We start from the raw sequence: 11777 nt of genomic DNA on the forward strand, positions 1-11777 counted from the left end.
ACATTCAAAGATCCACTTTTTCGGCTTACAACAAGGATATTCCCACACCTGAAAATCTTGCAGTTTTTTTTGTTTGTAACTCCTCCTCTCGCGTTTTGAGAGAATGGTGTCTGGCCACCCTTCTGTTTGTTGCAGGAGCTCCTGGAAGAAAGGTACTGTCTGGACGGGCTCTCAGTTAACAGCATAGTCCTATCCATGTCTACGCAAAAGCAAACCTTGTTGACTATAAACTACACTGAAGTATTTATAGGATTAGTACCTAAGAATTTTTTTCCTTCCTGTCTTCATCCAGCTATATTTCCCATAATCGTTGACTGTTGCACAGAAGTAGCCCATCATGTTCCTGGAAAGTGGCTAAGGAGACATGTGCTAAGGTTTGATGTTCAGAAAGGAAGTGATTTGTGCAAAATTCCTGCTGTGATGTAAGTGGTGCAAGATTAAACTAGCAAGAGGAACATTTTCATAGATAAACTATGGAAGTTTAGAATAGTTCAGTTATTTGTTCTGTAGCTGTTGATAAGACCAATGATATATCAGATTTATTTTATTTAGAATTTGGGAAGAGGTTTATTGCCAGCAATCACTGGACATCCAGGTTTCAGTTCTATTTCCAACCCCCAGAGTCGGACACAACTGGACAATGTCAGGGGAAAACCTTTACCTACCTACCTATGTAGGTATACACACACACACACCAACACATTGACCCACCAACACATTGACCAGCCACAGTTCAAGGTAAAGGTAAAGGTTTTCCCCTGACATTGTCTAGTTGTGTCAGACTCTGGGGGTTGGTGCTCATCTCCATTTCTAAACCAAAGAGCCGGTGTTGTCCGTAGACACCTGCAAGGTCATATGATCGGTATGACTGCATGGAGCATCATTATCTTCCCGCAGGAGCGGTACCTATTGATATACTCATACTGCTAGGTTGGCAGAAGCTGGGGCTAATGACAGGAGCTCACCCCACTCCTCAATTCGAATTGCCAACCTTTCATTCAGCAAGTTTAGCAGCTCAGCAGTTTAACCTGCTGTGTTACCTGGGGTCCCAGCCATAGTATGGCTATTAATTGGTTAGAGCTATAAATCAATCAGTTCATTGCAAAGCTTACTTTATAACAAATCAAATTTAAATGCATTTGCATGCCATTAGTATTTCAATAGAAGCATCCTTTTGAGAAATGTTAAGCATTCTAATCCAAACAAAGTCTTATTGCAGGACACTGGGAATTTTTCAGGCGTACAAGCATATGGTTGTATTTTGAAATGATCTGTATATATTTTAAAGAAACAACCTGTGTTTTTATGGTTTTCAAGTTGCCCCTATTATAAGAGGTGTCCACTATTTTAGAATTTGAAAGTATTTATTTTAATATAGACTGAACAAGATGGTGAATGCAACCACCCCAGCATTTCCTCCCTTTAACAATTCCATAGATGAAGCAAAGCAAAAGTAGTTTTTTTACAGAGAAAACAATTGCACAAAGTGAAAAACAAAAAAAAATCAATTTTTTTCTTAATATAAAAAACTAAACTACAATAAGTAACAGAACAATCATCCTAACCACTACAACTCTACACAACCCCACTAAATACATACCACGATAAAAACTAATCTGTAAGCCTCACACTTTCTGCTTGTTTTTTTCCTCAATTTTCTGTTCATTTAAAATATCACTTTATAACCACCCTTCTACTTTTAATAGCACTCTTCTAAATCAGAAAACCAACTGTAGAAGTTTGATGTTAAAAAAAGTAATAAGTCCCAGTCTTTCTTAAAATTGGTCAAGGATTTCTCCTCGATGAGCATCTTCAGTTTATCCATTTCAGCTAATTCACATATCTTCTTGCCTTGGGGTAGCTGTGTCATTCCCTCTCTGGGTACAGATGATCCTTGCCGCCATGGTCAAATAAAGGAATAAGCTTCCATCTTTTCTTTCTAGTTGATCATCCAGCATCCCCAACAGGAACTCTGGTTCCACCATAATTTTGACCTTAACAATTTCTTTTAACATCATATGTATTTGAGTCCAGTATTTCTGGGTATAAAATAAAATTTTGTCTGAAAGTACATAGTAACACTCCTTCATCCATCTTTTCCCTCACGACAGATTGGCTGAGTTCATGTAGTTTACTATCATATATGGAACTATGCTACATCTGCTACAGGCCCTTGCCATCGGTTTCTTGACTGTTGGAGATTGGGGATTAGAAAACATCTGGCTATGTCATCATAGCCAGATGTGCAGTGATGATATCATCTGTCAGATCCTCCAGAGGTCTTAATGGATGATGTAATAATTCTGCATCTAGTTACAGGGACATAGCCAGATGCTTTTGATACCTGCACCACTTTCCTTCAGACATGAATTTGAAGGACTGCAGCATCTGAATGATCCTGCTATGAGATTGGTTATTAAGGAAGTACACCTGACTTTTGCACTAGCACAGTTGTGCCCAACCTTTGGTCATCCAGGTGTTTGGGACTCAAACTCCCCAAAGCCCTAGCCAGTTTGTCCAATGGTCAAAAATTCTGGGAGTTAAGTCCAAAACACCCGGAGAAGCAAAAGTTGGACACAACTGCACCAGCATGATCCTAGCCAACATCTCATAAGGAGGCAAAGATAGAAAAGTTTCATAATTAATAGCGCTGAGAACTCTTGTTAGGAAGTACAGTAGGAGGCAGCCTTGCATCCACAGAATTGCCATTCCCTGTCCCATTGTTGCTCACATGCCTAATGGTTACTCTCTGATTGTTTTTCCCAACTTTTCCTGGCCGTTGTTTTGAAACTACTTGGCAAACACAATTTTTTCAGACTTATGTTTGCTTTACATCTAGTTCTACTAAATGTCTGTCAACACAGAGATACTGCCAGAGCTTGGATCGTTTCTTATCTTGAACTACAGGTCCCAAAAGCTAGCAAGAACTGTCAGTCGTGCTGGCTGACAGGTTCTGTGAGTTATAGTTCAAAGAGACTAGTACTCAAAGAACTGCATTCTAGTTGTTTGGAAACCTGTGGCTGAAAAAGCACATGCCAAACCCATGTTGATATCGGTGGGAATCAAAAGTGTTGAAAAGAAAAGTGTTTTTTTACTTATGCAGTGATTGCTTCAAAGTATACAATATGTTTAGAATACGTTTTTGGAAATAACATTTGTTTTCTTATCCCAACAGTCTTTACACAAAGCGCAAAAAGCTATGTGCAAGTCCACATAATAAAAACGTGAAGAGGTGGGTGAGGCGAATGTCCAAGAATCACCAAAAAGCTGTCAATCATGGCAGGAAGAGAAGAAAAACTAAAAGGAGGCGGAAAACCACAAGGAAATTGTAATGGGCTGGCTGCTGAAGGAACCATGGAGATACCACGATCTAAACCATGAAATAAAGTCCACAAAGGTCTGATCATGACTTGTGAGTGTGCACAACCCTCAGTCATGGGCCCTTTCACATTACATAGTTATAGCACCATGATTCCACTTCAGCAGCCATGGTTTCATCCTATGGAATCCTGGAGTTGGTAGTTTGGTGAGACACTAGAGCACTCCGAGAATCCTATCTCTCTCTCCCTAAATTACAAAATCCCAGGATTCCATAGGATGCAGTCATGAGAATTAGTGGAATTTTAATGCCGTAATTATGTAGTATGAAAGGACCTCTTAGCGTTAGCTGGTTTCCCTGAAATTTCCTGAACTGCCCCTACCCCCCCCCCCCCCAATATGCCACCATTCAACCCTCGATCTCGCTCTTCATTTGTGTAAAATTAGAGCTTGGAAAAACTTTGAGATCAAAGTGCCCAGAATTCTGTGATTAATATGGCAAATGACCATCTTTTCTTAGGGATTCTGGGCACTGTAGTTGGTAACACTTCCAAGCTCTGCATAGGAACTTGTCCTGCACATTATGTATTTAGTTACTAGATTAAGTACTGAAGTTGTCTCCTTACATTTAATGGTGGAGCCCCCAGTGGCGCAATGGGTTAAACCCATGTGCCAGCAGGACTGTTGACCAAAGGGTCGGCAGTTCATATCTGGGGAGTGGGGTGAGCTCCCGTCTGTCAGCTCTAGTTCCCCATGCGGGGACATGAGAGAAGCCTCCTACAGGATGGTAAAACATCAAACATCCGGGCATCCCCTGGGTGGTCTTTGCAGACGGCCAATTCTCTCATACCAGAAGCGACTTGCAGTTTCTCAAGTCACTCCTGACATGATTTTAGAATTTTTTAGACCTTCAATGTTTGTGTAAAAGAGGGAATTTCAACAGTATTGTCACCTTAAGCACCACCTGCTGAAATTCCCTCCTCTACACAAACATTAAGGGAACTGGACGTCTATTAACAAGTTTCTGATCTAATTCAACACCAAACAGAACACAGAATCACAGAGTTGGAGGTTCTGATTTCAGTTAACTTAGCTGCATGTTCTTTTGCAAAAATAACACTGTTCACAGTGATAACTTACAGGAAGCACACATTCTGAACCTAAAATAAAGTGAGGGTTTTATTTTTTGGCATCTTGCAGTCTTTATAAAAGGATAAGCTTTCTATCTCTCAAACAATGTATACCCAGCAATCTTATTCCTGCCTAATCGCTTTCACTGCTTAATGCCATCATTGAGCATCTCTTGCCTCACTTCTTTCTGGTTTTGTTTCAATCTGCTTTTTAATACAACCTTTCCGTCTGTCCCCTGGAACCCTTGGTAGTGCAGTGGATTAAACTGCTGAGCTGCTGAACTTGCTGACTGAAAGATTGCCAGTTTGAATTTGGGGAGCAGGGTGAGCTCCCGCTATTAGCCCCAGCTTCTGCCAACCTAGCAGTTCGAAAACATGCAAATGTGAGTATATCGATAGGTACCACTCCGGTGGGAAGGTAACGGTGGTCCACACAGTCATGCTGGCCACATAACCTTGAGGTGTCTACAGACAACCAGCTCTTTGGCTTAGAAATGGAGATGAGTACCAACCCCCAGAGTTAGACATGATTATTAGACTTAATGTCAGGGGAAAACCTTTGCCTTTACCTTCTGTCTGTCATTCACCTCTTCCTCTCAGCTGGAATGATACTGTTGTTGCCTCTGCCTCCTTTCATTAAGCAATATGTTTTCTTACGTTGCTTCATTACTTAATCTGGGTTTTCCTTACAGTTACCTCATGCCTCAATCTGTTTTGCTTTCAACATCTCTATTTATCTTTCCTCATTTGTATATATGCAAGACTTTTTTCATTTGCTCCGCACATTAAAGCCAAGTGACCTAATCTACTGACTAACCTTCAAATTGGAAGACAGTTGATGATATCTCTATTTTCTAAAAATTCGCGCTGCAATTCTTAATTCAAAGAACACATCCAAACATGAGTTTGAGAAGTTTAGAAGAAATTGATATCCTGTGTGTAAACATATTCAAATGTATGCATTTGCAAACACATTTAGTATCTGTCATGTGAAACTGATATGAATCAGAGATAATTGTTTCTATCCCTAACCTCAATATCTCAGTAATTCCTAATCTCAATATCTCAGTTACGTTATATCCAAGAGATCTTTTATTGCAGTATTTTGGCAGCTGTAAACTTCCAGGTGTGTGTTGTGTGTGTACTATAAGTACTTATCCACCTTTAAAAGCTCCCATGGTGTTTTTTGCAGCCCTCTCAACCTCTCCATACTCTTATGCTTCTGACTTTTTTGATCAAAAAAGAGGTAAGTGGCCTTTTCTGGAAGCTTTTGGGGGCTGTATCACACTACACTGTTGCAGTGGTATTATTCCACTTTAATTGCCATGGCAACATTGGATCAAATCCTGGGATCTGCAGTTTAGGGAGAAGCCTATTAAAATGTTCAGCCAGAGACCTCTTGGTCCTCACTAACATTACAAATTCCAGAATTCCACAGAATGTTGGCATGGCAGTTAAAGTGGAATAACAGTACTATAATATTGTAGTGTGACAGAGCCCCAGGAGTGGCAATTCATCTTTTTGTTAGATTGCATCAGGAGATGGATCCCTTCTCAACTATTTAATACCAAAAACTGAACACTTCCCCCCAAAACCAGAATTGTATTTCTGGCCATTTCAATTGTTGTTTTCAATTTTAAAAAATTGGTAGCATTTGTTGCAGCATGTAAAAATCAAGCTGATTGGTTGGGCCAACCCAGGGAGCCAACTCAGCCTGGGAGTTTTGGCTGTAGTTACAGTTTCTGCTGGAGCTCAGTTTGGAAAGCAAGAGAATTTTTGCTCCTGGGTTGCTGGAGGAAGACATTTTGCATGGACAACTAAAGGACTATTTGAATCTCTTAAAAGGACACTGTGTGAGCCAATGCAACTGCTCATATGAGTGTATACATGTTGCTCTGTATTTCAAACAGTAAAAGTTCCTTTTCTTTACTGATCATTTGCGTGGCATATCTTTTATCTGGCAAGACAGTGTGTGGACTGGTCAAATGTGAACTATGCTTGATTTTTTTCATTTCGTTACAATATGTGCCGAAGATCTCCAGAAAGTGACAAAAAAGTGACACAGGCATCGTCGCAGTGACACACACATATTGTAATGATATTAATACCCTTGCTCATTTATATTTACCCTGCAAAATAAGATTCAAAGTACTTTATTCTGAGGCTCCAAGTACATCCCTGGAGAGGATTTGTTTCCTTGCAAACAAAGAAGAACCTTGACTGAAATTATATTCCTAAATTGCTCTTGGGAGTTTGCAACATAAAAATATATTGAAAAGATATATTTAAAATGTTATTTTGTTTTGCACATGGATGAAAAAACTTCAAACGAATGTACCTTACCCAGTTATCTCCATGGCAGAGAGATGTTCTGCTTGCAAGGCTCTCTCACCTATTACCTTCCTCCCTGTGTTCAATTGCTTTCTTATTCTCTTTGCACTCCGCCAGATTGGAGCATTTCTTGCTGCCCTTCTTATTTAAACAACCAAATGACATTTCAGCTATAGTGAATGATTTTCTGTCAGTTCCTGGCATCAGCTGGAACACTGTTTCTCCACCTTGGAATAGATTTCTTTTGAAATCTGGAACATATCAGAAAATTATGTCCCTTTCTCTAAAAGCACATTTTAGAATTGTAGTCAATGGATACATCCACACTGTAGAATTAATACAGTTTGAGACCACTTTAACTACCATGGTTCAATGCAATGTAATTGTGGGAGTGGTAGTTTACATGATTTTGGTCTATTCTGCTAAAGGGTGCCTCACCAAACTACAACTCCTATGATTCCATAGTATTGACTCATGTTAGCTAAAGCGGTGTCAAACTGCATTAATTCTACAGTGTATTTATTTATTTCTGATATTTCTACCCCGCCCTTCTCCCCGAGGGGACTCAGGGCGGCTTACACAACTGGTAGGATCACTACCAGTATATTATAATACAATAAAATAATAGATACACCCAATGCTCCAATGTTTCAGTGAATTAGTACTTTATCAGGCTGTGGCGCAGTCTGGAGAGCAGTTGCAATCAATCACTGCAATGAATCACTCTGACCAGGAGGTCATGAGTTCGAGGCCCGGCTCGGAGCCTATGTTTGTCTTTGTTCTATGTTAAAAGGCATTGAATGTTTGCCTGTATGTGTAATGTGATCCGCCCTGAGTCCCCTTCAGGGTGAGAAGGGCGGAATATAAATGCTGTAAACAAATAAATAAATAAATATCACTATAACTACCAAAAAGGGTTGTTTTTATTCAGAGAATAAAATTGCCCTACAAACCATAGGACTAGTAAAGGTAAAGGTTTCCCCTGACGTTGAGTCCAGTCATGTCTGACTCTGGGGGTTGGTGCTCATCTCCATTTCTAAGCCAAAGAGCCGGCGTTGTCCGTAGACACCTCCAAGGTCATGTGGCCGGCATGACTGCATGGAGTGCCGTTACCTTCCCGCCGGAGCGGTACCTATTGATCTACTCACATTGGCATGTTTTCGAACTGCTAGGTTGGCAGAAGCTGGAGCAACAGCGGGCGCTCCCGCCGCTCCCGGGGTTTGAACCTGGGACCTTTCGGTCTCCAGCTCAGTGCTTTAACGCACTTCACCACCGGGGCTCCTTAACCATAGGACTACTTGAGCAAATTAAACACCACAGTTTTAAAAAATTATAGTATAGATCCAAGAAATAATTATAGAGAACCCCAATAAGAATGGAACAAGCAGACACATCAGTGACAATGACTGGCAAAAATGAAGGATTCCCATTATGAGAAGTCACACATCTTAAAGATAGGTTTAAAAGAGCGTCTCTCTTAAGTGCGATAACTGGAATGCCTCACTGTCTAGGCATAATGAGAGGTGGATTACGTTAGGGCCATTAATGGCTATGCCTTGCCACCATGACAGGCTCACTCGCTTTCTTGTGTCCCTTTCAGTGCGCTGCAGGCAGCTGTGTGCAACCCAGTCAAGTATTATCTGGCTTCCTCTTTGTACCAGACACTCATCTGTTTTCCATCTCTTCTGATCTAGGACACATCTGTATAAATAAAGTTAGTCGGCTAGCTCTCAAGTCAAGCACCAGATGGTTCACTCCCTTCATTTCTGGCACTCAAAGTGAGAACATACACCTTTCCCTGAAGCCCCAAGGAGTAAACCTATACATCTGGAACATGGTGACATAGCGTGAAACTTTGAAAAGCAAACCGCACCCAGTACCACCTCCATTGTGGTTTCTCCACCTGTTCTCCTTCAAAGGCAAGGATCGGTTCTCCTACAATGCACATAGAATCTAGTTCAGCCTTCTCTGGATGCTTTTGAGTGATGCTTTCTATTTACTCTGACCACACTGGATGAGGGCTATATTTATTTCATACATTTGTATCCCATCCTTCTCACTCTTGGGGAGGGGGGGGACTCAAGATGGCTTCACAACCAACAGTCATTAGATCTCCCCCCCCCCCCAAAAAAGTTATAAAAACAATACAATTAAAAACAGATGATTAAGATCAATTATAAAAAAAATCATTTTAAAATTGCACAAGTCTAAATCATAGTCCGGGGCCCGTTCATTATCAGTCACATAAATTGGTCTTATTATTACCGCTGCATTTGCTGCTCGAATGACTGGTCCACAGCCATGTTTTGAGTTTTTTCTGAAAGGATAAAGGGGAGGGGCCCGACCTGATTTCATTAGGGAGGAGTTCCACAGAGGAGGGGCCACCACTTGCGAGGGTGGTGGGATTAAGAGCAGGGCCTCCCCCGATGAACTTAACCTCCAAGGTGGATTATAGAGGGAGATACGTTTGAACAAGTAAGCTGGGCCAGAACCATTCAGGGCTTTATAGGCTAAATGGGTAATGCAGAGATATCTGTAACAACATAGAACAACAATGTATGTGCATATACACTCTTGTAAAAGTCACAAAAAATGTAACACAGATCTGTGTTCTACAACTCTGCCTGAGAGTAAGTTACTTCAAACTATATTATTTATAAAGTAATTACTTCCAGAGTATGAAAAGTAAAGGTACTAATTTCATATCATGATCCTATGTTCAAGATGTAAATAACAGACATAAAGAGACAACCAAGTCCATATAATTCCTGGAGCTGCGTGAAATCTTGAGCCAATGTCAATTGAGTCCCTTCGGGTGAGATGGGCAGGATAGAAATGATGGAAATAAATAAATAAATAAATAAATAAATAAATCTCTCTGAAGGAGAGAATGCTTCTGAACACGGCCATACAACCTGGAAAACTTACAGCAACTCAGATCTGTAGTGATTTAACTAAAACAGCCACATGTATTCTCCTGAATACGTTCTCTCTAATAAACCACATAAAAAAATAACCTAACAGTTATAAGAAATTCTCAAGATTCTTTCAAAAGTTCTTGGAAAGTTTCTTGTCACTTGACAGTTTAAAGTAATAATCCAATTACTGGATACTAACATTTCATTAGTAAAGCATTCACACCTTGGCAGATTTTCAGGAACACTGTTAAAAAAACAATTAAGGATTTCATATATCTCAGCATTGTAAGGCTGGAACAACAAACAGGTCTGGCAGTGCAATCTAAGGCATGTTTATTCAGGAATTCGTTCCACATATATTATTATAGACTCCATGTGACTGTGGCTTTACTGTCCAGTCTTGGACTAGAAATGTCTATGATTTTTGTGTGCTTCCATTCACCTCCCAGGCTTATTTTTTATGTGTTCAGAAAGTATGACTATAGCAAACATGTGTGGGATTTATGCCCCCAAGTTTGGCAAAACTAATTAGTTAACAACAGTGGAAGGAACAGATTTTGACAAATACACAGAGTTTAATAGAAATATGCAAGAAATATGCTATTATTTGACAGGTTAGGAATGTCAAAGGTGGAAATTGTTTAAATGCAGAACCTACAGTGCTCTGGCCCCGAATCTGTCAAAGAAGTAAAGGATGGTGTACATAGACTTAGCAAGGATTGTGCTGTACTGAAAAAAAAAACATAATGTGTGGTTTCAAAGTGCCATCTTTTCATTAGCTTGAAGACTGTGCCACCTGCTTATTTCACACCTGACAAATTGCAGAAAGCCAAGAACACAACCATGTTTCCTCTGGTAAAGGAATTGCTCCCAGTCATCCCCTCCAAGCACATCCAAGATAATCTCAGGTTGTTGATTTGGCTTTGTGGAAAAGACGAAGTCTGCCCAGGAGAGGATCCATCTCTCTTTTAATCCTTTTCTAAATTATATGTAACCAGAACCATTTTGTTCAATGTCCAAAGAGTGAACCATGTCAGGAATTAATGGGTTCTGATCATAATTTTAATGTTCAAAAAGCAGGTTAAAAAGTAGACTGTCAAAAAACCGGACAGTATGGGAGAAATTAAGAAGTATACCTGAAGGGAGAAAACTAGATTAGGTCTGGTTTAAATTAGATTGGGTCAGGGAAAGGTCATGGCCTCAACCCATGGCCTTAATCCAACCTATGGAAGTTTTCCATTAGCACAGTTGAAATTTTCCAGTTAAGGATCTTAAAACCTTTCTCAAGCTTCACCCAGAGATTATCTGATGGAGTTTTCACTAACTTCAATAGCTGAAATCATGATCAAAATACTTTGGTGGCTTTGTTCTACTCTAATTAATATATGGTTGTAAAACATCGTTTTAGAAGGAATCTCAGAAAAGTAAACACACAGTGAACACTGATGGAAGAAGCGATACAAGACACGATAATATGAGATGGTTCAGCAGATTAATATTATTAGCAAAGAGATTCCCCTTAAACATTAAGAAGAATTTCCTGATGGTAAGAGCTATTTGACAGTGAAATATGCTGTTGCTGAGTGTAGTGGAGTCTCATTCTCTGGAGATATTTAAGCAGAGGCTAGATGGCCATCTGTTAGGGATGCTTTGATTTGTATTTCTCCATGGCAGGGAGTTGGACTGGATGGCTCTTGTGAGTTCTTCCAACTTTGATTCTGTGATTATTTAATACATTTTAAAAGCAGTAAAATGTGATTAATTGGGATTCTCTGTGCAAAACTGGGACAGTTGAGGGCATAGCAAAGAAATGCACAAAGGAACAAAAATGCTAACTTCAAATAGATGAAATCTCCTGGTGAAGACTGGAGAAGAGATCTTTCAATTATGGTGGATAACTTGATGACAATATCGGTTAATATTTATTGGGAGAGGGGGTTAAACTGACATATCATATGGATTTTCTATCACATACTGAACTTTCACTCTGGTCTATTTAGTTCTTTACTAATGGGGTGCAAAAGAGATCAAGCTCAGTACAATGCCATGATTGCATCTGGCATACAAGACTGTTCTGAAA

This window comes from Anolis carolinensis, chromosome 2 (genome assembly GCF_035594765.1).
Source record: "Anolis carolinensis isolate JA03-04 chromosome 2, rAnoCar3.1.pri, whole genome shotgun sequence".
Lineage (NCBI taxonomy): Eukaryota > Metazoa > Chordata > Lepidosauria > Squamata > Dactyloidae > Anolis > Anolis carolinensis.